The sequence below is a fragment of the Leuresthes tenuis genome, unplaced genomic scaffold (genome assembly GCF_036924035.1).
Source record: "Leuresthes tenuis unplaced genomic scaffold, fLeuTen1.0.hap1 SCAF_122, whole genome shotgun sequence".
NCBI lineage: Eukaryota > Metazoa > Chordata > Actinopteri > Atheriniformes > Atherinopsidae > Leuresthes > Leuresthes tenuis.
In genome coordinates this window covers 1-24,945 of record NW_027325476.1, presented here as the reverse complement: position 1 = coordinate 24,945, position 24,945 = coordinate 1, and the positions used below count along the sequence as shown (strand labels likewise).

The following is a 24,945-nucleotide window of genomic DNA, read 5'->3' as shown; positions in this document are numbered from 1 at the left end:
CTGTGTGTCGGGCTTGGAGGGCAGTTTTGGGGGCTTGCAGGTGGGGCTGTCTTGCGGTGTGGGGCGGGGTCCCTTAGGGGCCTTGGGGTGGTGGCTGCTAAGTACTGGAATCATACACTTCCTCTATGTAACCAGATAATTGCAGAGAAAGGCTGATGTGTAGTGGGCATATCATCTTCTCTGATGTGATCATTCTCTCCAGCTGAAACTGAGACTCTCAGATCACTTCGTGTCTGCCAACAAAGCAGCAGCAGCTGAAGATGACCAACTTCCTCATGTGTCACAGGGTGATCAGACGTTGCAACAAAAGACATGCAGGTGGTCAAGAGAAGACAAAAAGCTTATAGCACCTGGTATTCCCAAGCGGTCTCCCATTTAAGTACTAACCAGGCCCAACACTGCTTGGCTTCTGAGATCAGACGAGGTCAGACATATTCAGGGTGGTTTGGCCGTAAGCAACAATCTCTGTGACAAATGTGCATTATATAGGTACTGGAATCATACGGTCCCTCTATGTAACCAGATAATTGCAGAAAAAAGCTGACTTGTAGTGGGCACATCTTCTTCCCTGACGTGATTATTCTCTGCAGCTGAAACTGAGACTCTCAGATCACTTCGTGTCTGCCAACAAAGCAGCAGCAGCAGCAGCTGAAGATGACCAACTTCCTCATGTGTCACAGGGTGATCAGACGTTGCAACAAAAGACATGCAGGTGGTAGAGAGAAGAGAAAAAGCTTACAGCACCTGGTATTCCCAGACAGTCTACCATCCAAGTACTAACCAGGCCAAAACCTGCTTGGCTTCCGAGATCAGACGAGGTTGGGCATATTCAGGGTGGTGTGGCCGTAAGCAACCATAACTGTGACAAATGTGCATTATATAGGTACTGGAATCATACAGTTCCTCTATGTAACCAGATAATTGCAGAGAAAGGCTGACTTGTAGTGGGCACATCTTGTAGCTCAGGAGGAAGAGCAGTCACCCACCAATCGGAAGGTCGGTGGTTCGACTCTGGCATCCCCAGGATACATGTCGAAGCGTCCTTGGGCAAGACACTGAACCCCACGTTGCTCCCCCAGTGTATCATTGGGGGTATGAATGTGTGTGAATGCTTAGAAAGCACGTAGTTATATCCTAAGACGTGCTGTATGAATGTGTGTGAGTGGGGTGAATGCGGCATGTAGTGAAGCGCTTTGAGTGGTCAGCTAGACTAGAAAAGCGCTATACAAGTACAAGTCCATTTACCATTTACCATTCTTCGCTGATGTGATTATTCTCTGCAGCTGAAACTGAGACTCTCAGATCACTTCGTGTCTGCCAACAAAGCAGCAGCAGCTGAAGATGACCAACTTCCTCATGTGTCACAGGGTGATCAGACGTTGCAACAAAAGACATGCAGGTGGTAGAGAGAAGAGAAAAAGCTTACAGCACCTGGTATTCCCAAGCAGTCTCCCACCCAAGTACTAACCAGGCCCAACCCTGCTTGGCTTCCGAGATCAGACGAGGTCAGGCAAATTCAGGGTGGTGTGGCCGTAAGTAACAATGTCTGTGACAAATGTGCATTATATAGGTACTGGAATCATACGGTTCCTCTATGTAACCAGATAATTGCAGAGAAAAGCTGACTTGTAGTGGGCACATCTTCTTCCCTGACGTGATTATTCTCTGCAGCTGAAACTGAGACTCTCAGATTACCTCATGTCTGCCAACAAAGCAGCAGGAGCTGAAGATGACCAACTTCCTCATGTGTCACAGGGTGATCAGACGTTGCAACAAAAGACATGCAGGTGGTAGAGAGAAGACAAAAAGCTTACAGCACCTGGTATTCCCAAGCAGTCTCCCATCTAAGTACTAACAAGGCCCAACCGTGCTTGGCTTCCGAGATCGGACAAGGTTGGATATGTTCAGGGTGGTGTGGCCGTAAGCAACAAAGTCTGTGACAAATGTGCATTATATAGGTACTGGAATCATACAGTTCCTCTATGTAACCAGATAATTGCCGAGAAAGGCTGATGTGTAGTGGGCATATCTTCTTCCGTGATGTGATTATTCTCTCCAGCTGAAACTGAGACTCTCAGATCACTTTGTGTCTGCCAACAAAGAAGCAGCAGCAGCTGAAGATGACCAACTTCCTCATGTGTCACAGGGTGATCAGACGTTGCAACAAAAGACATGCAGGTGGTAGAGAGAAGAGAAAAAGCTTACAGCACCTGGTATTCCCAAGCAGTCTCCCACCCAAGTACTAACCAGGCACAACCCCGCTTGGCTTCCGAGATCGGACGAGGTCGGGCATATTATATTCAGGGTGGTGTGGCCGTAAGCGACAATCTCTGTGACAAATGTGCATTATATAGGTACTGGAATCATACGGTTCCTCTATGTAACCAGATAATTGCAGAGAAAGGCTTATGTGTAGTGGGCACATCTTCTTCCCTGACGTGATTATTCTCTGCAGCTGAAACTGAGACTCTCAGATCACTTCGTGTCTGCCAACAAAGCAGCAGCAGCTGAAGATGACCAACTTCCTCATGTGTCACAGGGTGATCAGACGTTGCAACAAAAGACATTTAGGTGGTCCAGAGAAGAGATAAAGCTTACAGCACCTGGTATTCCCAAGCAGTCTCCCACCCAAGTACTAACCAGGCCAACCTTGCTTGGCTTCCGAGATCAGACGAGGTCAGGCATGTTCAGGGTGGTGTGGCCGTAAGCGACAATGTCTGTGACAAATGTGCATTATATAGGTACTGGAATCATATGGTTCCTCTATGTAACCAGATAATTGCAGAGAAAGGCTTATGTGTAGTGGGCACATCTTCTTCCCTGACGTGATTATTCTCTGCAGCTGAAACTGAGACTCTCAGATCACTTCGTGTCTGCCAACAAAGCAGCAGAAGCTGAAGATGACCAACTTCCTCATGTGTCACAGGGTGATCAGACGTTGCAACAAAAGACATTCAGGTGGTCCAGAGAAGAGATAAAGCTTACAGCACCTGGTATTCCCAAGCAGTCTCCCACCCAAGTACTAACCAGGCCAACCGTGCTTGGCTTCCGAGATCAGACGAGGTCAGGCATATTGAGGGTGGTGTGGCCGTAAGCAACAATGTCTGTGACAAATGTGCATTATATAGGTACTGGAAAAATACACTTCTTCTATGTAACCAGATAATTGCCGAGAAAGGCTGATGTGTAGTGGGCACATCTTCTTCCCTGACGTTATTATTCTCTGCAGCTGAAACTGAGACTCTCAGATCACTTCGTGTCTGCCAACAAAGCAGCAGAAGCTGAAGATGACCAACTTCCTCATGTGTCACAGGGTGATCAGACGTTGCAACAAAAAACATTCAGGTGGTCCAGAGAAGAGATAAAGCTTACAGCACCTGGTATTTCCAAGCAGTCTCCCACCCAAGTACTAACCAGGCCAACCGTGCTTGGCTTCCGAGATCAGACGAGGTCAGGCATATTGAGGGTGGTGTGGCCGTAAGCAACAATGTCTGTGACAAATGTGCATTATATAGGTACTGGAATCATACAGTTCCTCTATGTAACCAGATAATTGCCGAGAAAGGCTGATGTGTAGTGGGCACATCTTCTTCCCTGACGTTATTATTCTCTTCAGTTGAAACTGAGACTCTCAGATCACTTCGTGTCTGCCAACAAAGCAGCAGCAGCTGAAGATGACAAACTTCCTCATGTGTCACAGGGTGATCAGACGTTGCAACAAAACACATGCAGGTGGTCCAGAGAAGAGAAAAAGCTTACAGCACCTGGTATTCCCAAGCAGTCTCCCATTGAAGTACGAACCAGACCCAACCCCGCTTGGCTTCCAGGATAAGACAAGGTGGGGCTTATTCAGGGTGGTGTGGCGGTAAGCAACAATATTTGTTAGAAATGTGAATTATATAGGTACTGGAATCATACACTTCCTCTATGAAACCAGATAATTGCCGAGAAAGGCTGATGTGTAGTGGGCATATCATCTTCTCTGATGTGATCATTCTCTTCAGCCTAAACTGAGACTCTCAGATCACTTCGTGTCTGCCAACAAAGCAGCAGAAGCTGAAGATGACCAACTTCCTCATGTGTCACAGGGTGATCAGACGTTGCAACAAAAGACATTCAGGTGGTCCAGAGAAGAGATAAAGCTTACAGCACCTGGTATTCCCAAGCAGTCTCCCACCCAAGTACTAACCAGGCCGAACCCTCCTTGGCTTCTGAGAGCAGACGAGGTCAGACATATTCAGGGTGGTTTGGCCGTAAGCAACAATCTCTGTGACAAATGTGCATTATATAGGCAATGGAATCATATGGTTCCTCTATGTAACAAGATAATTGCCGAGAAAGGCTGATATGTAGTGGGCACATCTTGTTCCCTGACGTGATAATTTTCTCCATTTGAAAATGAGACTCTAAGATCACTTCGTGTCTGCCAACAAAGCAGCAGAAGCTGAAGATGACCAACTTCCTCATGTGTCACAGGGTGATCAGACGTTGCAACAAAAGACATGCAGGTGGTTGAGAGAAGAGAAAAAGCTTACAGCACCTGGTATTCCCAAGCAGTCTCCCATCCAAGTACTAACCAGGCCCAACCCTGCTTGGCTTCCAAGATCAGACGAGGTCGGGCATATTCAGGGTGGTGTGGCCGTAAGCAACAATGTCTGTGACAAATATAAACTGTATAGGTACTGGAATTATACGGTTCCTCTATGCAACCAGATAATTGCCAAGAAAGGCTGATAAGTAGTGGAAACATCTTCCCTGTCGTGATTATTCTCTCCAGCTGAAACTGAGACTCTCATATCACTTCGTGTCTGCCAACAAAGCAGCAGCAGCTGAAGATGACCAACTTCCTCATGTGTCACAGGGCGATCAGACATTGCAACAAAAGACATGCAGGTGGTAGAGAGAAGAGAAAAAGCTTACAGCACCTGGTATTCCCAAGCAGTCTCCCATTCAAGTACTAACAAGGCCCAACCCTGCTTGGGATCTGAGATCAGACGAGGTCGGGCATATTCAGGGTGGTGTGGCCGTAAGTAACAATGTCTGTGACAAATGTGCATTATATAGGTACTGGAATCATACGGTTCCTCTATGCAACCAGATAATTGCCAAGAAAGGCTAACTTGTAGTGGGCACATCTTCTTCCCTGATGTGATTATTCTCTGCAGCTGAAACTGAGACTCTAAGATCACTTCGTGTCTGCCAACAAAGCAGCAGCAGCTGAAGATGACCAACTTCCTCATGTGTCACAGGATGATCAGACATTGCAACAAAAGACATGCAGGTGGTAGAGAGAAGAGAAAAAATTTACAGCACCTGGTATTCCCAAGCAGTCTCCCATTCAAGTACTAACCAGGCCCAACACTGCTTGGGTTCCGAGATCATACTAGGTCGGGCATATTCAGGGTGGTGTGGCCGAAAGTAGCAATGTCTGTGACAAATATGCATTATATAGGTACTGGAATCATACGGTTCCTCTATGCAACCAGATAATTGCCAAGAAAGGCTAACTTGTAGTGGGCACATCTTCTTCCCTGATGTGATTATTCTCTGCAGCTGAAACTGAGACTCTCAGATCACTTTGTGTCTGCCAACAAAGCAGCAGCAGCTGAAGATGACCAACTTCCTCATGTGTCACAGGGCGATCAGACGTTGCAACAAAAGACATGCAGGTGGTAGAGAGAAGAGAAAAAGCTTACAGCACATGGTATTCCCAAGCGGTCTCCCATCCAAGTACTAACCAGGCCCAACCCTGCTTGGCTTCCAAGATCAGACGAGGTCGGGCATATTCAGGGTGGTGTGGCCGTAAGCAACAATGTCTGTGACAAATATAAACTGTATAGGTACTGGAATCATACGGTTCCTCTATGCAACCAGATAATTGCCAAGAAAGGCTGATAAGTAGTGGAAACATCTTCCCTGATGTGATTATTCTCTCCAGCTGAAACTGAGACTCTCATATCACTTCGTGTCTGCCAACAAAGCAGCAGCAGCTGAAGATGACCAACTTCCTCATGTGTCACAGGGCGATCAGACATTGCAACAAAAGACATGCAGGTGGTAGAGAGAAGAGAAAAAGCTTACAGCACCTGGTATTCCCAAGCAGTCTCCCATTCAAGTACTAATCAGGCCCAACCCTGCTTGGGTTCTGAGATCAGACGAGGTTGGGCATATTCAGGGTGGTGTGGCCGTAAGTAACAATGTCTGTGACAAATGTGCATTATATAGGTACTGGAATCATACGGTTCCTCTATGCAACCAGATAATTGCCAAGAAAGGCTGATATGTAGTGGGCACATCTTGTTCCCTGACGTGATAATTTTCTCCAGCTGAAAATGAGACTCTAAGATCACTTCGTGTCTGCCAACAAAGCAGCAGAAACTGAAGATGACCAACTTCCTCATGTGTCACAGGGTGATCAGACGTTGCAACAAAAGACATGCAGGTGGTTGAGAGAAGAGAAAAAGCTTACAGCACCTGATAATCCCAAGCGGTCTCCCATCCAAGTACTAACCAGGCACAACCCTGCTTGGCTTCCGAGATCAGACGAGGTCGGGCATATTATATTCAGGGTGGTGTGGCCGTAAGCGACAATCTCTGTGACAAATGTGCATTATATAGGTACTGGAATCATACGTTTCCTCTATATAACCAGATAATTGCAGAGAAAGGCTGATAAATAGTGGGCACATCTTCTTCCCTGACGTGATTATTCTCTCCAGCTGAAAATGAGACTCTCAGATCACTTCGTGTCTGCCAACAAAGCAGCAGCAGCTGAAGATGACCAACTTCCTTATGTGTCACAGGGCGATCAGACCTTGCAACAAAATACATGCAGGTGGTAGAGAGAAGAGAAAAAGCTTACAGCACCTGGCATTCCCAAGGGGTCTCCCATTCAAGTACTAACCAGGCCCAGCCCTCCTTGGCTTCCGAGATCAGTCGAGGTCGGGCATATTCAGGGTGGTGTGGCCGTAAGTAACAATGTCTGTGAAAAATGTGCATTATATAGGTACTGGAATAATACAGTTCCTCTATGTAACCAGATAATTGCAGAGAAAGGCTAACTTGTTGTGGGCACATCTTCTTCCTTGATGTGATTATTCTCTGCAGCTGAAACTGAGACTCTCAGATCACTTCGTGTCTGCTAACAAAGCAGCAGCAGCTGAAGATGACCAACTTCCTCATGTGTCACAGGGCGATCAGACATTACAACAAAAGACATGTAGGTGGTAGAGAAAAAGCTTACAGCACCTGGTATTCCCAAGCGGTGTCCCATCAAAGTACTAACCAGGCCCAGCCCTCCTTGGCTTCCAAGATCAGACAAGGTCAGACATATTCAGGGTGGTTTGGCCGTAAGTAACAATCTCCGTGACAAATGTGCATTATATAGGCAATGGAATCATACACTTCCTCTATGTAACCAGATAATTGCCGAGAAAGGCTGATATGTAGTGGGCACATCTTCTTCCCTGATGTGATTATTCTCTTCAGCTGAAACTGAGACTCTCAGATCACTTTGTGTCTGCCAACAAAGCAGCAGCAGCTGAAGATGACCAACTTCCTCATGTGTCACAGGGCGATCAGACGTTGCAACAAAAGACATGCAGGTGGTAGAGAGAAGAGAAAAAGCTTACAGCACCTCGTAATCCCAAGCGGTCTCTCATCAAAGTACTAACCAGGCCCAACCCTCCTTGGCTTCTGAGATCAGACGAGGTCAGACATATTCAGGGTGGTTTGGCCGTAAGCAACAATCTCTGTGACAAATGTGCATTATATAGGCAATGGAATCATATGGTTCCTCTATGTAACAAGATAATTGCCGAAAAAGGCTGATATGTAGTGGGCACATCTTGTTCCCTGACGTGATAATTTTCTCCAGCTGAAAATGAGACTCTAAGATCACTTCGTGTCTGCCAACAAAGCAGCAGCAGCTGAAGATGACCAACTTCCTAATGTGTCACAGGGTGATCAGGCGTTGCAACAAAAGACATGCAGGTGGTTGAGAGAAGAGAAAAAGCTTACAGCACCTGGTATTCCCAAGCGGTCTCCCATCCAAGTACTAACCAGGCCCAACCCTGCTTGGCTTCCAAGATCAGACGAGGTCGGGCATATTCAGGGTGGTGTGACCGTAAGCAACAATGTCTGTGACAAATATAAACTGTATAGGTACTGGAATCATACGGTTCCTCTATGCAACCAGATAATTGCCAAGAAAGGCTGATAAGTAGTGGAAACATCTTCCCTGATGTGATTATTCTCTCCAGCTGAAAATGAGACTCTCAGATCACTTCGTGTCTGCCAACAAAGCAGCAGCAGCTGAAGATGACCAACTTCCTTATGTGTCACAGGGCGATCAGACCTTGCAACAAAATACATGCAGGTGGTAGAGAGAAGAGAAAAAGCTTACAGCACCTGGCATTCCCAAGGGGTCTCCCATTCAAGTACTAACCAGGCCCAGCCCTCCTTGGCTTCCGAGATCAGTCGAGGTCGGGCATATTCAGGGTGGTGTGGCCGTAAGTAACAATGTCTGTGAAAAATGTGCATTATATAGGTACTGGAATAATACAGTTCCTCTATGTAACCAGATAATTGCAGAGAAAGGCTAACTTGTTGTGGGCACATCTTCTTCCTTGATGTGATTATTCTCTGCAGCTGAAACTGAGACTCTCAGATCACTTCGTGTCTGCTAACAAAGCAGCAGCAGCTGAAGATGACCAACTTCCTCATGTGTCACAGGGCGATCAGACATTACAACAAAAGACATGTAGGTGGTAGAGAAAAAGCTTACAGCACCTGGTATTCCCAAGCGGTGTCCCATCAAAGTACTAACCAGGCCCAGCCCTCCTTGGCTTCCAAGATCAGACAAGGTCAGACATATTCAGGGTGGTTTGGCCGTAAGTAACAATCTCCGTGACAAATGTGCATTATATAGGCAATGGAATCATACACTTCCTCTATGTAACCAGATAATTGCCGAGAAAGGCTGATATGTAGTGGGCACATCTTCTTCCCTGATGTGATTATTCTCTTCAGCTGAAACTGAGACTCTCAGATCACTTTGTGTCTGCCAACAAAGCAGCAGCAGCTGAAGATGACCAACTTCCTCATGTGTCACAGGGCGATCAGACGTTGCAACAAAAGACATGCAGGTGGTAGAGAGAAGAGAAAAAGCTTACAGCACCTCGTAATCCCAAGCGGTCTCTCATCAAAGTACTAACCAGGCCCAACCCTCCTTGGCTTCTGAGATCAGACGAGGTCAGACATATTCAGGGTGGTTTGGCCGTAAGCAACAATCTCTGTGACAAATGTGCATTATATAGGCAATGGAATCATATGGTTCCTCTATGTAACAAGATAATTGCCGAAAAAGGCTGATATGTAGTGGGCACATCTTGTTCCCTGACGTGATAATTTTCTCCAGCTGAAAATGAGACTCTAAGATCACTTCGTGTCTGCCAACAAAGCAGCAGCAGCTGAAGATGACCAACTTCCTAATGTGTCACAGGGTGATCAGGCGTTGCAACAAAAGACATGCAGGTGGTTGAGAGAAGAGAAAAAGCTTACAGCACCTGGTATTCCCAAGCAGTCTCCCATTCAAGTACTTATCAGGCCCAACCCTGCTTGGGTTCTGAGATCAGACGAGGTCGGGCATATTCAGGGTGGTGTGGCCGTAAGCAACAATGTCTGTGACAAATATAAACTGTATAGGTACTGGAATCATACGGTTCCTCTATGCAACCAGATAATTGCCAAGAAAGGCTGATAAGTAGTGGAAACATCTTCCCTGATGTGATTATTCTCTCCAGCTGAAACTGAGACTCTCATATCACTTCGTGTCTGCCAACAAAGCAGCAGCAGCTGAAGATGACCAACTTCCTCATGTGTCACAGGGCGATCAGACATTGCAACAAAAGACATGCAGGTGGTAGAGAGAAGAGAAAAAGCTTACAGCACCTGGTATTCCCAAGCAGTCTCCCATTCAAGTACTAATCAGGCCCAACCCTGCTTGGGTTCTGAGATCAGACGAGGTTGGGCATATTCAGGGTGGTGTGGCCGTAAGTAACAATGTCTGTGACAAATGTGCATTATATAGGTACTGGAATCATACGGTTCCTCTATGCAACCAGATAATTGCCAAGAAAGGCTGATATGTAGTGGGCACATCTTGTTCCCTGACGTGATAATTTTCTCCAGCTGAAAATGAGACTCTAAGATCACTTCATGTCTGCCAACAAAGCAGCAGAAACTGAAGATGACCAACTTCCTCATGTGTCACAGGGTGATCAGACGTTGCAACAAAAGACATGCAGGTGGTTGAGAGAAGAGAAAAAGCTTACAGCACCTGATAATCCCAAGCGGTCTCCCATCCAAGTACTAACCAGGCACAACCCTGCTTGGCTTCCGAGATCAGACGAGGTCGGGCTTATTCAGGGTGGTGTGGCCGTAAGCAACAATGTCTGTGACAAATGTAAATTGTATAGGTACTGGAATCATACGTTTCCTCTATATAACCAGATAATTGCAGAGAAAGGCTGATAAATAGTGGGCACATCTTCTTCCCTGACGTGATTATTCTCTCCAGCTGAAAATGAGACTCTCAGATCACTTCGTGTCTGCCAACAAAGCAGCAGCAGCTGAAGATGACCAACTTCCTTATGTGTCACAGGGCGATCAGACCTTGCAACAAAATACATGCAGGTGGTAGAGAGAAGAGAAAAAGCTTACAGCACCTGGCATTCCCAAGGGGTCTCCCATTCAAGTACTAACCAGGCCCAGCCCTCCTTGGCTTCCGAGATCAGTCGAGGTCGGGCATATTCAGGGTGGTGTGGCCGTAAGTAACAATGTCTGTGAAAAATGTGCATTATATAGGTACTGGAATAATACAGTTCCTCTATGTAACCAGATAATTGCAGAGAAAGGCTAACTTGTTGTGGGCACATCTTCTTCCTTGATGTGATTATTCTCTGCAGCTGAAACTGAGACTCTCAGATCACTTTGTGTCTGCTAACAAAGCAGCAGCAGCTGAAGATGACCAACTTCCTCATGTGTCACAGGGCGATCAGACATTACAACAAAAGACATGTAGGTGGTAGAGAAAAAGCTTACAGCACCTGGTATTCCCAAGCGGTGTCCCATCAAAGTACTAACCAGGCCCAGCCCTCCTTGGCTTCCAAGATCAGACAAGGTCAGACATATTCAGGGTGGTTTGGCCGTAAGTAACAATCTCCGTGACAAATGTGCATTATATAGGCAATGGAATCATACACTTCCTCTATGTAACCAGATAATTGCCGAGAAAGGCTGATATGTAGTGGGCACATCTTCTTCCTTGACGTGATAATTCTCTCCAGCTGAAAATGAGACTCTCAGATCACTTTGTGTCTGCCAACAAAGCAGCAGCAGCTGAAGATGACCAACTTCCTCATGTGTCAAAGGGTGATCAGACGTTGCAACAAAAGACATGCAGGTGGTAGAGAGAAGAGAAAAAGCTTACAGCACCTGGTATTCCCAAGCAGTCTCCCATCCAAGTACTAACCAGGCCCAAACCTGCTTGACTTCCAAGATCAGACGAGGTCGGGCTTATTCAGGGTGGTGTGGCCGTAAGCAACAATATCTGTGACAAATGTGCATTATATAGGTACTGGAATCATACACTTCCTCTATGTAACCAGATAATTGCCGAGAAAGGCTGACTTGTAGTGGGCACATCTTCTTCCCTGATGTGATTATTCTCTGCAGCTGAAACTGAGACTCTCAGATCACTTCGTGTCTGCCAACAAAGAAGCAGCAGCAGCTGAAGATGACCAACTTCCTCATGTGTCACAGGAGGATCAGACGTTGCCACAAAAGACATGAAGGTGGTAGAGAGTAGAGAAGAAGCTTACAGCACCTGGTATTCCCAAGCAGTCTCCCATTGAAGTACGAACCAGACCCAACCCAACCCTGCTTGGCTTCCAGGATAAGACAAGGTGGGGCTTATTCAGGGTGGTGTGGCGGTAAGCAACAATATTTGTTACAAATGTGAATTATATAGGTACTGGAATCATACACTTCCTCTATGAAACCAGATAATTGCCGAGAAAGGCTGATGTGTAGTGGGCATATCATCTTCTCTGATGTGATCATTCTCTTCAGCTGAAACTGAGACTCTCAGATCACTTCGTGTCTGCCAACAAAGCAGTAGCAGCAGCTGAAGATGACCAACTTCCTCATGTGTCACAGGGTGATCAGACGTTGCAACAAAACACATGCAGGTGGTAGAGAGAAGAGAAAAAGCTTACAGCACCTGGTATTCCCAAGCGGTCTCCCACCCAAGTACTAACCAGGCCCAACACTGCTTGGCTTCCGAGATCAGACAAATTCAGGGTGGTGTGGCCGTAAGTAACAATGTCTGTGAAAAATGTGCATTATATAGGTACTGGAATAATACAGTTCCTCTATGTAACCAGATAATTGCAGAGAAAGGCTAACTTGTTGTGGGCACATCTTCTTCCTTGATGTGATTATTCTCTGTAGCTGAAACTGAGACTCTCAGATCACTTCGTGTCTGCTAACAAAGCAGCAGCAGCTGAAGATGACCAACTTCCTCATGTGTCACAGGGCGATCAGACATTGCAACAAAAGACATGTAGGTGGTAGAGAGAAGAGAAAAAGCTTACAGCACCTGGTATTCCCAAGCGGTGTTCCATCAAAGTACTAACCAGGCCCAGCCCTCCTTGGCTTCCGAGATCAGACAAGGTCAGACATATTCAGGGTGGTTTGGCCGTAAGTAACAATCTCCGTGACAAATGTGCATTATATAGGCAATGGAATCATACACTTCCTCTATGTAACCAGATAATTGCCGAGAAAGGCTGATATGTAGTGGGCACATCTTGTTCCCTGACGTGATCATTCTCTGCAACTGAAACTGAGACTCTCAGATCACTTCATGTCTGCCAACAAAGCAGCAGCAGCTGAAGATGACCAACTTCCTCATGTGTCACAGGGTGGTCAGACGTTGCAACAAAAGACATTCAGGTGGTCCAGAGAAGAGAAAAAGCTTACAGCACCTGGTATTCCCAAGCAGTCTCCCATTGAAGTACGAACCAGACCCAACCCAACCCTGCTTGGCTTCCAGGATAAGACAAGGTGGGGCTTATTCAGGGTGGTGTGGCGGTAAGCAACAATATTTGTTACAAATGTGAATTATATAGGTACTGGAATCATACACTTCCTCTATGAAACCAGATAATTGCCGAGAAAGGCTGATGTGTAGTGGGCATATCATCTTCTCTGATGTGATCATTCTCTTCAGCTGAAACTGAGACTCTCAGATCACTTCGTGTCTGCCAACAAAGCAGCAGCAGCAGCTGAAGATGACCAACTTCCTCATGTGTCACAGGGTGATCAGACGTTGCAACAAAAGACATGCAGGTGGTCGAGAGAAGACAAAAAGCTTACAGCTCCTGGTATTCCCAAGCGGTCTCCCATTTAAGTACTAACCAGGCCCAACCCTCCTTGGCTACCGAGATCAGACGAGGTCGGGCATGTTCAGGGTGGTGTGGCCGTAAGCAACAATGTCTGTGACAAATGTGCATTATATAGGTACTGGAATCATACGGTTCCTCTATGTAACCAGATAATTGCCGAGAAAGGCAGACTTGTAGTGGGCAAATCTTCTTCCCTCATGTGATCATTCTCTGCAGCTGAAACTGAGACTCTCAGATCACTTCGTGTCTGCCAACAAAGCAGCAGCAGCTGAAGATGACCACCTTCCTCATGTGTCACAGGGTGATCAGACGTTGCAACAAAAGACATGCAGGTGGTCGAGAGAAGAGAAAAAGCTTACAGCACCTGGTATTCCCAAGAGGTCTTCCATCCAAATACTAACCACGCCCAACCCTCCTTGGCTTCCGAGATCAGACGAGGTCGGGCATGTTCAGGGTGGTGTGGCCGTAAGCAACAATGTCTCTGACAAATGTGCATTATATAGGTACTGGAATCATACGGTTCCTCTATGCAACCAGATCATTTCCGAGAAAGGCTGATGTGTAGTGGTAACATCTTCTTCCCTGACGTGATTATTCTCTGCAGCTGAAACTGAGACTCTCAGATCACTTTGTGTCTGCCAACAAAGCAGCAGTAGCTGAAGATAACCAACTTCCTCATGTGTCACAGGGTGATCAGACGTTGCAACAAAAGACATGCAGGTGGTAGAGAGAAGAGAAAAAGCTTAAGGCACCTGGTATTCCCAAGCGGTCTACCATTCAAGTACTAACCAGGCCAAAACCTGCTTGGCTTCCGAGATCAGACGTGGTCAGGCATTTTCAGGGTGGTGTGGCCATAATTAACCATAACTTTGACAAATGTGCATTATAAAGGTACTGGAATCATACAGTTCCTCTATGCACCCAGATAATTGCAGAGAAAGGCTGATGTGTAGCGGGCATATCATCTTCTCTGATGTGATCATTCTCTGCAACTGAAACTGAGACTCTCAGATCACATTGTGTCAGCCAACAAAGCAGCAGCAGCTGAAGATGACCAACTTCCTCATGTGTCACAGGGTGATCAGACGTTGCAACAAAAGACATGCAGGTTGTAGAGAGAAGAGAAAACGCTTACGGCACCTGGTATTCCAAAGCAGTCTCCCATCCAAGTACTAAGGAGGCTCAACCCTGCTTGGCTTCCGAGATCAGACGAGGTCGGGCATGTTCAGGGTGGTGTGGCCGTAAGGAACAACTTCTGTGACAAATGTGCATTATATAGGTACTGGAATCATACGGTTCCTCTATGTAACCAGATAATTGCCGAGAAAGGCTGACTTGTTATGGGCACATCTTCTTCCCTGATGTGATTATTCTCTGCAGCTGAAATTGAGACTATCAGATCACTTCGTGTCTGCCAACAAAGAAGCAGCAGCAGCTGAAGATGACCAACTTCCTCATGTGTCACAGGAGGATCAGACGTTGCCACAAAAGACATTCAGGTGGTCCAGAGAAGAGATAAAGCTTACAGCACCTGGTATTCCCAAGCGGTCTCCCATCCAAGTACTAACCAGGCCCAACCCTGCTTGGCTTCCGAGATCAGACGAGGTCAGGCATGTTCCGGGTGGTGTGGCCGTAAGTATCAATGTGTCTGAAAAATGTGCATTATATAAGTACAGGAATCATACGGTTCCTCTATGTAACCAGATAATTGCTGAGAAAGGCTGATGTGTAGTTGGCACATCTTCTTCCCTGACGTGATTATTCTCTTCAGCTGAAACTGAGACTCTCAGATCACTTCGTGTCTTCCAACAAAGCAGCAGCAGCTGAAGATGGCCAACTTTCTCATGTGTCACAGGGTGATCAGACGTTGCAACAAAAGACATGCAGGTTGTAGAGAGAAGAGAATATGCTTACAGCACCTGGTATTCCCAAGCAGTCTCCCATTAAAGTACTAACCAGGCCCAACCCTCCTTGGCTTCCGAGATCAGACGAGGTCGGGCTTATTCAGGGTGGTGTGGCCGTAAGGAACAATTTCTGTGACAAATGTGCATTATATAGGTACTGGAATCATACAATTCCTCTATGTAACCAGATAATTGATGAGAAAGGCTGACTTGTTATGGGCACATCTTCTTCCCTGATGTGATTATTCTCTGCAGCTGAAACTGAGACTCTCAGATCACTTCGTGTCTGCCAACAAAGCAGCAGCAGCTGAAGATGACCAACTTCCTCATGTGTCACAGGGGGATCAGACGTTGCAACAAAAGACATGCAGGTGGTCGAGAGAAGACAAAAAGCTTACAGCTCCTGGTATTCCCAAGCGGTCTCCCATTTAAGTACTAACCAGGCCCAACCCTCCTTGGCTTCCAAGATCAGACGAGGTCGGGCATGTTCAGGGTGGTGTGGCCGTAAGCAACATGGTCTGTGACAAATGTGCATTATATAGGTACTGGAATCATACGGTTCCTCTATGTAACCAGATAATTGCCGAGAAAGGCTGACTTGTAGTGGGCACATCTTCTTCCCTGATGTGATTATTCTCTGCAGCTGAAACTGAGACTCTCAGATCACTTCGTGTCTGCCAACAAAGCAGCAGCAGCTGAAGATGACCACCTTCCTCATGTGTCACAGGGTGATCAGACGTTGCAACAAAAGACATGCAGGTGGTAGAGAAAAGAGAAAAAGCTTACAGCACCTGGTATTCCGAAGCAGTCTCCCACCCAAGTACTAACCAGGCACAACCCCGCTTGGCTTCCGAGATCGGACGAGGTCGGGCATATTATATTCAGGGTGGTGTGGCCGTAAGCGACAATCTCTGTGACAAATGTGCATTATATAGGTACTGGAATCATACGGTTCCTCTATGTAACCAGATAATTGCAGAGAAAGGCTTATGTGTAGTGGGCACATCTTCTTCCCTGACGTGATTATTCTCTGCAGCTGAAACTGAGACTCTCAGATCACTTCGTGTCTGCCAACAAAGCAGCAGAAGCTGAAGATGACCAACTTCCTCATGTGTCACAGGGTGATCAGACGTTGCAACAAAAGACATTCAGGTGGTCCAGAGAAGAGATAAAGCTTACAGCACCTGGTATTCCCAAGCAGTTTCCCACCCAAGTACTAACCAGGCCAACCGTGCTTGGCTTCCGAGATCAGACGAGGTCAGGCATGTTCAGGGTGGTGTGGCCGTAAGCGACAATGTCTGTGACAAATGTGCATTATATAGGTACTGGAATCATACGGTTCCTCTATGTAACCAGATAATTGCAGAGAAAGGCTTATGTGTAGTGGGCACATCTTCTTCCCTGACGTGATTATTCTCTTCAGTTGAAACTGAGACTCTCAGATCACTTCGTGTCTGCCAACAAAGTAGCAGAAGCTGAAGATGACAAACTTCCTCATGTGTCACAGGGTGATCAGATGTTGCAACAAAAGACATGCAGGTGGTAGAGAGAAGAGAAAAAGCTTACAGCACCTGGTATTCCCAAGCAGTCTCCCATTGAAGTACAAACCAGACCCAACCCTGCTTGGCTTCCAGGATAAGACAAGGTGGGGCTTATTCAGGGTGGTGTGGCGGTAAGCAACAATATTTGTTACAAATGTGAATTATATAGGTACTGGAATCATACACTTCCTCTATGAAACCAGATAATTGCCGAGAAAGGCTGATGTGTAGTGGGCATATCATCTTCTCTGATGTGATCATTCTCTTCAGCTGAAACTGAGACTCTCAGATCACTTCATGTCTGCCAACAAAGCAGCAGCAGCAGCTGAAGATGACCAACTTCCTCATGTGTCACAGGGTGATCAGACGTTGCAACAAAAGACAAGCAGGTGGTAGAGAGAAGAGAAAAAATTTACAGCACCTGGTATTCCCAAGTGGTCTCCCATCCAAGTACTAACCAGGCCCAACCCTGCTTGGCTTCCGAGATCAGACGAGGTCAGGCATGTTCCGGGTGGTGTGGCCGTAAGCAGCAATGTCTCTGACAAATGTGCATTATATAGGTACTGAAATCATACGGTTCCTCTATGCAACCAGATAATTGCCGAGAAAGGCTGATGTGTAGCGGGTAAATCATCTTCTCTGATGTGATCATTCTCTGCAACTGAAACTGAGACTCTCAGATCACTTCATGTCTGCCAACAAAGCAGCAGCAGCTGAAGATGACCAACTTCCTCATGTGTCACAGGGTGATCAGACGTTGCAACAAAAGACATGCAGGTGGTAGAGAGAAGAGAAAAAATTTAGAGCACTTGGTATTCCCAAGTGGTCTCCCATCCAAGTACTAACCAGGCCCAACCCTGCTTGGCTTCCGAGATCAGACGAGGTCAGGCATGTTCCGGGTGGTGTGGCCGTAAGCAGCAATGTCTCTGACAAATGTGCATTATATAGGTACTGGAATCATACGGTTCCTCTATGCAACCAGATAATTGCCGAGAAAGGCTGATGTGTAGCGGGTAAATCATCTTCTCTGATGTGATCATTCTCTGCAACTGAAACTGAGACTCTCAGATCACTTCATGTCTGCCGACAAAGCAGCAGCAGCTGAAGATGACCAACTTCCTCATGTGTCACAGGGTGATCAGACGTTGCAACAAAAGACATGCAGGTGGTTGAGAGAAGAGAAAAAGCTTACAGCACCTGGTATTCCCAAGCTGTCTCCCATTCAAGTACTAACAAGGCCCAACCCTGCTTGGCTTCCAAGATCAGACGAGGTCGGGCATGTTCAGGGTGGTGTGTCCGTAAGCAACAATGTCTGTGACAAATGTGCATTATATAGGTACTGGAATAATACAGTTCCTCTATGTAACCAGATAATTGCAGAGAAAGGCTAACTTGTAGTGGGCACATCTTCTTCCCTGATGTGATTATTCTCTGCAGCTGAAACTGAGACTCTCAGATCACTTTGTGTCTGCCAACAAAGCAGCAGCAGCTGAAGATGACCAACTTCCTCATGTGTCACAGGGTGATCAGACGTTTCAACAAAAGACATGCAGGTGGTAGAGAGAAGAGAAAAAGCTTACAGCACCTGGTATTCCCAGACAGTCTACCATCCAAGTACTAACCAGGTCCAAACCTGCTTGGCTTCCGAGATCAGATGAGGTCGGGCATATTCAGGGTGGTGTGGCCGTAAGTAACCATAACTGTGACAAATGTGCATTATATAGGTACTGGAATCATACAGTTCATTTATGTAACCAGATAATTGCAGAGAAAGGCTGACTTGTAGTGGGCACATCTTCTTCCCTGATGTGATAATTCTCTGCAGCTGAAACTGAGACTCTCAGATCACTTCGTGTCTGCCAACAAAGCAGCAGCAGCTGAAGATGACCAACTTCCTCATGTGTCACAGGGTGATCAGACTTTGCAACAAAAGACATGCAGGTGGTCGAGAGAAGAGAAAAAGCTTACAGCACCTGGTATTCCAAAGCAGTCTCCCATCCAAGTACTAACCAGGCCCAACCGTGCTTGGCTTCCGAGATCGGACAAGGTCGGATATGTTCAGGGTGGTGTGGCCGTAAGCAACAAAGTCTTTGACAAATGTGCATTATATAGGTACTGGAATCATACAGTTCCTCTATGTAACCAGATAATTGCCGAGAAAGGCTGATGTGTAGTGGGCATATCTTCTTCCCTGATGTGATTATTCTCTGCAGCTGAAACTGAGACTCTCAGATCACTTTGTGTCTGCCAACAAAGCAGCAGCAGCTGAAGATGACCAACTTCCTCATGTGTCACAGGGTGATCAGATGTTACAACAAAAGACATGCAGGTGGTAGAGAGAAGAGAAAAAGCTTACAGCACCTGGTATTCCCAAGCAGTCTCCCACCCAAGTACTAACCAGGCACAACCCTGCTTGGCTTCCGAGATCAGACGAGGTCGGGCATATTATATTCAGGGTGGTGTGGCCGTAAGCGACAATCTCTGTGACAAATGTGTATTATATAGGTACTGGAATCATACACTTCCTCTATGTAACCAGATAATTGCCGAGAAAGGCTGACTCTTAGTGGGCACATCTTCCTTCTTGATGTGATCATTCTCTTCAGCTGAAACTGAGACTCTCAGATCACTTCGTGTCTGCCAACAAAGCAGCAGAAGCTGAAGATGACCAACTTCCTCATGTGTCACAGGGTGATCAGACGTTGCAACAAAAGACATGCAGGTGGTAGAGAGAAGAGAAAAAGCTTACAGCACCTGGTATTCGCAAGCGGTCTCCCATTCAAGAACTAACCAGGCCCAACCCTGCTTGGCTTCCGAGATCAGACGAGGTCGAGCTTATTCAGGGTGGTGTGGCGGTAAGCAACAATATCTGGTACAAATGTGTATTATATAGGTACTGGAATCATACACTTCCTCTATGTAACCAGATAATTGCCGAGAAAGGCTGACTGTTAGTGGGCACATCTTCCTCCTTGATGTGATTATTCTCTGGAGCTGAAACTGAGACTCTCAGATCACTTCATGTCTGCCAACAAAGCAGCAGCAGCAGCTGAAGATGACCAACTTCCTCATGTGTCACAGGGTGATCAGACGTTGCAACAAAAGACATGCAGGTTGTAGAGAGAAGAGAAAAAGCTTACAGCAAATGGTATTTTCAAGCGGTCTCCCACCCAAGTACTAACCAGGCCCAGCCCTGCTTGGCTTCCGAGATCAGACGAGGTCAGGCATATTGAGGGTGGTGTGGCCGTAAGCAACAATGTCTGTGACAAATGTGCATTATATAAGTACAGGAATCATACGGTTCCTCTATGTAACCAGATAATTGCTGAGAAAGGCTGATGTGTAGTGGGCACATCTTCTTTCCTGACGTGATTATTCTCTTCAGCTGAAACTGAGACTCTCAGATCACTTCGTGTCTTCCAACAAAGCAGCAGCAGCTGAAGATGACCAACTTCCTCATGTGTCACAGGGTGATCAGACGTTGCAACAAAAGACATGCAGGTTGTAGAGAGAAGAGAAAACGCTTACAGCACCTGGTATTCCCAAGCAGTCTCCCATTGAAGTACTAACCAGGCCCAACCCTCCTTGGCTTCCGAGATCAGACGAGGTCGGGCATATTCAGGGTGGTGTGGCCGTAAGCAACAATGTCTGTGACAAATATAAACTGTATAGGTACTGGAATCATACGGTTCCTCTATGCAACCAGATAATTGCCAAGAAAGGCTGATAAGTAGTGGAAACATCTTCCCTGACGTGATTATTCTCTCCAGCTGAAACTGAGACTCTCATATCACTTCGTGTCTGCCAACAAAGCAGCAGCAGCTGAAGATGACCACCTTCCTCATGTGTCACAGGGCGATCAGACATTGCAACAAAAGACATGCAGGTAGTAGAGAGAAGAGAAAAAATTTACAGCACCTGGTATTCCCAAGCAGTCTCCCATTCAAGTACTAACAAGGCCCAACCCTGCTTGGGTTCTGAGATCAGACGAGGTCGGGCATATTCAGGGTGGTGTGGCCGTAAGTAACAATGTCTGTGACAAATGTGCATTATATAGGTACTGGAATCATACGGTTCCTCTATGCAACCAGATAATTGCCAAGAAAGGCTAACTTGTAGTGGGCACATCTTCTTCCCTGATGTGATTATTCTCTGCAGCTGAAACTGAGACTCTCAGATCACTTCGTGTCTGCCAACAAAGCAGCAGCAGCTGAAGATGACCAACTTCCTCATGTGTCACAGGATGATCAGACATTGCAACAAAAGACATGCAGGTGGTAGAGAGAAGAGAAAAAATTTACAGCACCTGATATTCCCAAGCGGTCTCCCATTCAAGTACTAACCAGGCCCAACCCTGCTTGGGTTCTGAGATCATACTAGGTCGGGCATATTCAGGGTGGTGTGGCCTAAAGTAACAATGTCTGTGACAAATGTGCATTATATAGGTACTGGAATCATACGGTTCCTCTATGCAACCAGATAATTGCCAAGAAAGGCTAACTTGTAGTGGGCACATCTTCTTCCCTGATGTGATTATTCTCTGCAGCTGAAACTGAGACTCTCAGATCACTTCGTGTCTGCCAACAAAGCAGCAGCAGCTGAAGATGACCAACTTCCTCATGTGTCACAGGGTGATCAGATGTTACAACAAAAGACATGCAGGTGGTAGAGAGAAGAGAAAAAGCTTACAGCACCTGGTATTCCCAAGCAGTCTCCCACCCAAGTACTAACCAGGCACAACCCTGCTTGGCTTCCGAGATCAGACGAGGTCGGGCATATTATATTCAGGGTGGTGTGGCCGTAAGCGACAATCTCTGTGACAAATGTGTATTATATAGGTACTGGAATCATACACTTCCTCTATGTAACCAGATAATTGCCGAGAAAGGCTGACTCTTAGTGGGCACATCTTCCTTCTTGATGTGATCATTCTCTTCAGCTGAAACTGAGACTCTCAGATCACTTTGTGTCTGCCAACAAAGCAGCAGAAGCTGAAGATGACCAACTTCCTCATGTGTCACAGGGTGATCAGACGTTGCAACAAAAGACATGCAGGTGGTAGAGAGAAGAGAAAAAGCTTACAGCACCTGGTATTCGCAAGCGGTCTCCCATTCAAGAACTAACCAGGCCCAACCCTGCTTGGCTTCCGAGATCAGACGAGGTTGAGCTTATTCAGGGTGGTGTGGCAGTAAGCAACAATATCTGGTACAAATGTGTATTATATAGGTACTGGAATCATACACTTCCTCTATGTAACCAGATAATTGCCGAGAAAGGCTGACTCTTAGTGGGCACATCTTCCTCCTTGATGTGATTATTCTCTGGAGCTGAAACTGAGACTCTCAGATCACTTCATGTCTGCCAACAAAGCAGCAGCAGCAGCTGAAGATGACCAACTTCCTCATGTGTCACAGGGTGATCAGACGTTGCAACAAAAGACATGCAGGTTGTAGAGAGAAGAGAAAAAGCTTACAGCAAATGGTATTTTCAAGCGGTCTCCCACCCAAGTACTAACCAGGCCCAGCCCTGCTTGGCTTCCGAGATCAGACGAGGTCAGGCATATTGAGGGTGGTGTGGCCGTAAGCAACAATGTCTGTGACAAATGTGCATTATATAAGTACAGGAATCATACGGTTCCTCTATGCAACCAGATAATTGCCGAGAAAGGCTGATGTGTAGCGGGTAAATCATCTTCTCTGATGTGATCATTCTCTGCAACTGAAACTGAGACTCTCAGATCACTTCATGTCTGCCGACAAAGCAGCAGAAGCTGAAGATGACCAACTTCCTCATGTGTCACAGGGTGATCAGACGTTGCAACAAAAGACATGCAGGTGGTTGAGAGAAGAGAAAAAGCTTACAGCACCTGGTATTCCCAAGCTGTCTCCCATTCAAGTACTAACAAGGCCCAACCCTGCTTGGCTTCCAAGATCAGACGAGGTCGGGCATGTTCAGGGTGGTGTGTCCGTAAGCAACAATGTCTGTGACAAATGTGCATTATATAGGTACTGGAATAATACAGTTCCTCTATGTAACCAGATAATTGCCGAGAAAGGCTAACTTGTAGTGGGCACATCTTCTTCCCTGATGTGATTATTCTCTGCAGCTGAAACTGAGACTCTCAGATCACTTTGTGTCTGCCAACAAAGCAGCAGCAGCTGAAGATGACCAACTTCCTCATGTGTCACAGGGTGATCAGACGTTTCAACAAAAGACATGCAGGTGGTAGAGAGAAGAGAAAAAGCTTACAGCACCTGGTATTCCCAGACAGTCTACCATCCAAGTACTAACCAGGTCCAAACCTGCTTGGCTTCCGAGATCAGATGAGGTCGGGCATATTCAGGGTGGTGTGGCCGTAAGTAACCATAACTGTGACAAATGTGCATTATATAGGTACTGGAATCATACAGTTCATTTATGTAACCAGATAATTGCAGAGAAAGGCTGACTTGTAGTGGGCACATCTTCTTCCCTGATGTGATAATTCTCTGCAGCTGAAACTGAGACTCTCAGATCACTTCGTGTCTGCCAACAAAGCAGCAGCAGCTGAAGATGACCAACTTCCTCATGTGTCACAGGGTGATCAGACTTTGCAACAAAAGACATGCAGGTGGTCGAGAGAAGAGAAAAAGCTTACAGCACCTGGTATTCCAAAGCAGTCTCCCATCCAAGTACTAACCAGGCCCAACCGTGCTTGGCTTCCGAGATCGGACAAGGTCGGATATGTTCAGGGTGGTGTGGCCGTAAGCAACAAAGTCTTTGACAAATGTGCATTATATAGGTACTGGAATCATACAGTTCCTCTATGTAACCAGATAATTGCCGAGAAAGGCTGACTCTTAGTGGGCACATCTTCCTTCTTGATGTGATCATTCTCTTCAGCTGAAACTGAGACTCTCAGATAACTTTGTGTCTGCCAACAAAGCAGCAGCAGCTGAAGATGACCAACTTCCTCATGTGTCACAGGGTGATCAGATGTTACAACAAAAGACATGCAGGTGGTAGAGAGAAGAGAAAAAGCTTACAGCACCTGGTATTCCCAAGCAGTCTCCCACCCAAGTACTAACCAGGCACAACCCTGCTTGGCTTCCGAGATCAGACGAGGTCGGGCATATTATATTCAGGGTGGTGTGGCCGTAAGCGACAATCTCTGTGACAAATGTGTATTATATAGGTACTGGAATCATACACTTCCTCTATGTAACCAGATAATTGCCGAGAAAGGCTGACTCTTAGTGGGCACATCTTCCTTCTTGATGTGATCATTCTCTTCAGCTGAAACTGAGACTCTCAGATCACTTCGTGTCTGCCAACAAAGCAGCAGAAGCTGAAGATGACCAACTTCCTCATGTGTCACAGGGTGATCAGACGTTGCAACAAAAGACATGCAGGTGGTAGAGAGAAGAGAAAAAGCTTACAGCACCTGGTATTCGCAAGCGGTCTCCCATTCAAGAACTAACCAGGCCCAACCCTGCTTGGCTTCCGAGATCAGACGAGGTCGAGCTTATTCAGGGTGGTGTGGCGGTAAGCAACAATATCTGGTACAAATGTGTATTATATAGGTACTGGAATCATACACTTCCTCTATGTAACCAGATAATTGCCGAGAAAGGCTGACTCTTAGTGGGCACATCTTCCTCCTTGATGTGATTATTCTCTGGAGCTGAAACTGAGACTCTCAGATCACTTCATGTCTGCCAACAAAGCAGCAGCAGCAGCTGAAGATGACCAACTTCCTCATGTGTCACAGGGTGATCAGACGTTGCAACAAAAGACATGCAGGTTGTAGAGAGAAGAGAAAAAGCTTACAGCAAATGGTATTTTCAAGCGGTCTCCCACCCAAGTACTAACCAGGCCCAGCCCTGCTTGGCTTCCGAGATCAGACGAGGTCAGGCATATTGAGGGTGGTGTGGCCGTAAGCAACAATGTCTGTGACAAATGTGCATTATATAAGTACAGGAATCATACGGTTCCTCTATGTAACCAGATAATTGCTGAGAAAGGCTGATGTGTAGTGGGCACATCTTCTTT

At 46.3% G+C, this 24,945-nt stretch overlaps 3 non-coding genes and 56 pseudogenes across 3 annotated transcripts; all 59 read right to left on the bottom strand.

The window, feature by feature from the left end:
• Nucleotides 1–338: 338 nt before the first annotated feature.
• Nucleotides 339–457, bottom strand: LOC140287337 (5S ribosomal RNA; annotated as a pseudogene).
• A 275-nt stretch (nt 458–732) lies between these two features.
• Nucleotides 733–851, bottom strand: LOC140287247 (5S ribosomal RNA; annotated as a pseudogene).
• Nucleotides 852–1,419: 568 nt separating this feature from the next.
• On the bottom strand, nt 1,420–1,538 carry LOC140287255 (5S ribosomal RNA; annotated as a pseudogene).
• Nucleotides 1,539–1,807: 269 nt separating this feature from the next.
• On the bottom strand, nt 1,808–1,926 carry LOC140287272 (5S ribosomal RNA; annotated as a pseudogene).
• Nucleotides 1,927–2,198: 272 nt separating this feature from the next.
• Nucleotides 2,199–2,322, bottom strand: LOC140287351 (5S ribosomal RNA; annotated as a pseudogene).
• A 269-nt stretch (nt 2,323–2,591) lies between these two features.
• LOC140287210 (5S ribosomal RNA) lies at nt 2,592–2,709 on the bottom strand (annotated as a pseudogene).
• Nucleotides 2,710–2,978: 269 nt separating this feature from the next.
• On the bottom strand, nt 2,979–3,096 carry LOC140287258 (5S ribosomal RNA; annotated as a pseudogene).
• Nucleotides 3,097–3,365: 269 nt separating this feature from the next.
• On the bottom strand, nt 3,366–3,483 carry LOC140287299 (5S ribosomal RNA; annotated as a pseudogene).
• A 657-nt stretch (nt 3,484–4,140) lies between these two features.
• On the bottom strand, nt 4,141–4,259 carry LOC140287228 (5S ribosomal RNA; annotated as a pseudogene).
• A 269-nt stretch (nt 4,260–4,528) lies between these two features.
• LOC140287298 (5S ribosomal RNA) lies at nt 4,529–4,647 on the bottom strand. Its single transcript, XR_011911533.1, has one exon. It is a non-coding gene; the product is annotated as a 5S ribosomal RNA (ribosomal RNA).
• A 266-nt stretch (nt 4,648–4,913) lies between these two features.
• On the bottom strand, nt 4,914–5,032 carry LOC140287276 (5S ribosomal RNA; annotated as a pseudogene).
• A 269-nt stretch (nt 5,033–5,301) lies between these two features.
• On the bottom strand, nt 5,302–5,420 carry LOC140287293 (5S ribosomal RNA; annotated as a pseudogene).
• A 269-nt stretch (nt 5,421–5,689) lies between these two features.
• LOC140287321 (5S ribosomal RNA) lies at nt 5,690–5,808 on the bottom strand. The gene has a single exon (XR_011911534.1). It is a non-coding gene; the product is annotated as a 5S ribosomal RNA (ribosomal RNA).
• Nucleotides 5,809–6,074: 266 nt separating this feature from the next.
• LOC140287236 (5S ribosomal RNA) lies at nt 6,075–6,193 on the bottom strand (annotated as a pseudogene).
• A 269-nt stretch (nt 6,194–6,462) lies between these two features.
• Nucleotides 6,463–6,586, bottom strand: LOC140287203 (5S ribosomal RNA; annotated as a pseudogene).
• A 269-nt stretch (nt 6,587–6,855) lies between these two features.
• On the bottom strand, nt 6,856–6,974 carry LOC140287178 (5S ribosomal RNA; annotated as a pseudogene).
• A 262-nt stretch (nt 6,975–7,236) lies between these two features.
• LOC140287289 (5S ribosomal RNA) lies at nt 7,237–7,355 on the bottom strand (annotated as a pseudogene).
• A 269-nt stretch (nt 7,356–7,624) lies between these two features.
• LOC140287286 (5S ribosomal RNA) lies at nt 7,625–7,743 on the bottom strand (annotated as a pseudogene).
• Nucleotides 7,744–8,012: 269 nt separating this feature from the next.
• Nucleotides 8,013–8,131, bottom strand: LOC140287176 (5S ribosomal RNA). Its single transcript, XR_011911528.1, has one exon. It is a non-coding gene; the product is annotated as a 5S ribosomal RNA (ribosomal RNA).
• A 266-nt stretch (nt 8,132–8,397) lies between these two features.
• On the bottom strand, nt 8,398–8,516 carry LOC140287177 (5S ribosomal RNA; annotated as a pseudogene).
• Nucleotides 8,517–8,778: 262 nt separating this feature from the next.
• On the bottom strand, nt 8,779–8,897 carry LOC140287288 (5S ribosomal RNA; annotated as a pseudogene).
• A 269-nt stretch (nt 8,898–9,166) lies between these two features.
• On the bottom strand, nt 9,167–9,285 carry LOC140287285 (5S ribosomal RNA; annotated as a pseudogene).
• Nucleotides 9,286–9,554: 269 nt separating this feature from the next.
• LOC140287329 (5S ribosomal RNA) lies at nt 9,555–9,673 on the bottom strand (annotated as a pseudogene).
• A 266-nt stretch (nt 9,674–9,939) lies between these two features.
• LOC140287235 (5S ribosomal RNA) lies at nt 9,940–10,058 on the bottom strand (annotated as a pseudogene).
• A 269-nt stretch (nt 10,059–10,327) lies between these two features.
• Nucleotides 10,328–10,446, bottom strand: LOC140287330 (5S ribosomal RNA; annotated as a pseudogene).
• Nucleotides 10,447–10,715: 269 nt separating this feature from the next.
• Nucleotides 10,716–10,834, bottom strand: LOC140287352 (5S ribosomal RNA; annotated as a pseudogene).
• Nucleotides 10,835–11,096: 262 nt separating this feature from the next.
• LOC140287287 (5S ribosomal RNA) lies at nt 11,097–11,215 on the bottom strand (annotated as a pseudogene).
• A 269-nt stretch (nt 11,216–11,484) lies between these two features.
• On the bottom strand, nt 11,485–11,603 carry LOC140287313 (5S ribosomal RNA; annotated as a pseudogene).
• Nucleotides 11,604–12,271: 668 nt separating this feature from the next.
• Nucleotides 12,272–12,380, bottom strand: LOC140287304 (5S ribosomal RNA; annotated as a pseudogene).
• A 269-nt stretch (nt 12,381–12,649) lies between these two features.
• LOC140287284 (5S ribosomal RNA) lies at nt 12,650–12,768 on the bottom strand (annotated as a pseudogene).
• A 665-nt stretch (nt 12,769–13,433) lies between these two features.
• Nucleotides 13,434–13,552, bottom strand: LOC140287317 (5S ribosomal RNA; annotated as a pseudogene).
• Nucleotides 13,553–13,821: 269 nt separating this feature from the next.
• LOC140287180 (5S ribosomal RNA) lies at nt 13,822–13,940 on the bottom strand (annotated as a pseudogene).
• A 269-nt stretch (nt 13,941–14,209) lies between these two features.
• Nucleotides 14,210–14,328, bottom strand: LOC140287302 (5S ribosomal RNA; annotated as a pseudogene).
• A 269-nt stretch (nt 14,329–14,597) lies between these two features.
• Nucleotides 14,598–14,716, bottom strand: LOC140287297 (5S ribosomal RNA; annotated as a pseudogene).
• Nucleotides 14,717–14,988: 272 nt separating this feature from the next.
• On the bottom strand, nt 14,989–15,107 carry LOC140287207 (5S ribosomal RNA; annotated as a pseudogene).
• Nucleotides 15,108–15,376: 269 nt separating this feature from the next.
• On the bottom strand, nt 15,377–15,495 carry LOC140287190 (5S ribosomal RNA; annotated as a pseudogene).
• Nucleotides 15,496–15,764: 269 nt separating this feature from the next.
• On the bottom strand, nt 15,765–15,883 carry LOC140287326 (5S ribosomal RNA; annotated as a pseudogene).
• Nucleotides 15,884–16,152: 269 nt separating this feature from the next.
• LOC140287209 (5S ribosomal RNA) lies at nt 16,153–16,276 on the bottom strand (annotated as a pseudogene).
• Nucleotides 16,277–16,545: 269 nt separating this feature from the next.
• Nucleotides 16,546–16,663, bottom strand: LOC140287232 (5S ribosomal RNA; annotated as a pseudogene).
• A 660-nt stretch (nt 16,664–17,323) lies between these two features.
• LOC140287305 (5S ribosomal RNA) lies at nt 17,324–17,442 on the bottom strand (annotated as a pseudogene).
• A 269-nt stretch (nt 17,443–17,711) lies between these two features.
• Nucleotides 17,712–17,830, bottom strand: LOC140287251 (5S ribosomal RNA; annotated as a pseudogene).
• A 269-nt stretch (nt 17,831–18,099) lies between these two features.
• LOC140287250 (5S ribosomal RNA) lies at nt 18,100–18,218 on the bottom strand (annotated as a pseudogene).
• A 269-nt stretch (nt 18,219–18,487) lies between these two features.
• LOC140287335 (5S ribosomal RNA) lies at nt 18,488–18,606 on the bottom strand (annotated as a pseudogene).
• A 269-nt stretch (nt 18,607–18,875) lies between these two features.
• On the bottom strand, nt 18,876–18,994 carry LOC140287332 (5S ribosomal RNA; annotated as a pseudogene).
• A 269-nt stretch (nt 18,995–19,263) lies between these two features.
• On the bottom strand, nt 19,264–19,387 carry LOC140287350 (5S ribosomal RNA; annotated as a pseudogene).
• A 269-nt stretch (nt 19,388–19,656) lies between these two features.
• LOC140287194 (5S ribosomal RNA) lies at nt 19,657–19,775 on the bottom strand (annotated as a pseudogene).
• A 272-nt stretch (nt 19,776–20,047) lies between these two features.
• On the bottom strand, nt 20,048–20,166 carry LOC140287268 (5S ribosomal RNA; annotated as a pseudogene).
• A 269-nt stretch (nt 20,167–20,435) lies between these two features.
• LOC140287316 (5S ribosomal RNA) lies at nt 20,436–20,554 on the bottom strand (annotated as a pseudogene).
• Nucleotides 20,555–20,820: 266 nt separating this feature from the next.
• On the bottom strand, nt 20,821–20,939 carry LOC140287246 (5S ribosomal RNA; annotated as a pseudogene).
• Nucleotides 20,940–21,208: 269 nt separating this feature from the next.
• Nucleotides 21,209–21,327, bottom strand: LOC140287310 (5S ribosomal RNA; annotated as a pseudogene).
• A 269-nt stretch (nt 21,328–21,596) lies between these two features.
• LOC140287349 (5S ribosomal RNA) lies at nt 21,597–21,720 on the bottom strand (annotated as a pseudogene).
• A 269-nt stretch (nt 21,721–21,989) lies between these two features.
• LOC140287238 (5S ribosomal RNA) lies at nt 21,990–22,108 on the bottom strand (annotated as a pseudogene).
• A 272-nt stretch (nt 22,109–22,380) lies between these two features.
• LOC140287266 (5S ribosomal RNA) lies at nt 22,381–22,499 on the bottom strand (annotated as a pseudogene).
• A 269-nt stretch (nt 22,500–22,768) lies between these two features.
• On the bottom strand, nt 22,769–22,887 carry LOC140287249 (5S ribosomal RNA; annotated as a pseudogene).
• A 269-nt stretch (nt 22,888–23,156) lies between these two features.
• On the bottom strand, nt 23,157–23,275 carry LOC140287334 (5S ribosomal RNA; annotated as a pseudogene).
• A 269-nt stretch (nt 23,276–23,544) lies between these two features.
• LOC140287331 (5S ribosomal RNA) lies at nt 23,545–23,663 on the bottom strand (annotated as a pseudogene).
• A 269-nt stretch (nt 23,664–23,932) lies between these two features.
• LOC140287346 (5S ribosomal RNA) lies at nt 23,933–24,056 on the bottom strand (annotated as a pseudogene).
• A 269-nt stretch (nt 24,057–24,325) lies between these two features.
• Nucleotides 24,326–24,444, bottom strand: LOC140287192 (5S ribosomal RNA; annotated as a pseudogene).
• A 272-nt stretch (nt 24,445–24,716) lies between these two features.
• Nucleotides 24,717–24,835, bottom strand: LOC140287265 (5S ribosomal RNA; annotated as a pseudogene).
• Nucleotides 24,836–24,945: the final 110 nt, after the last annotated feature.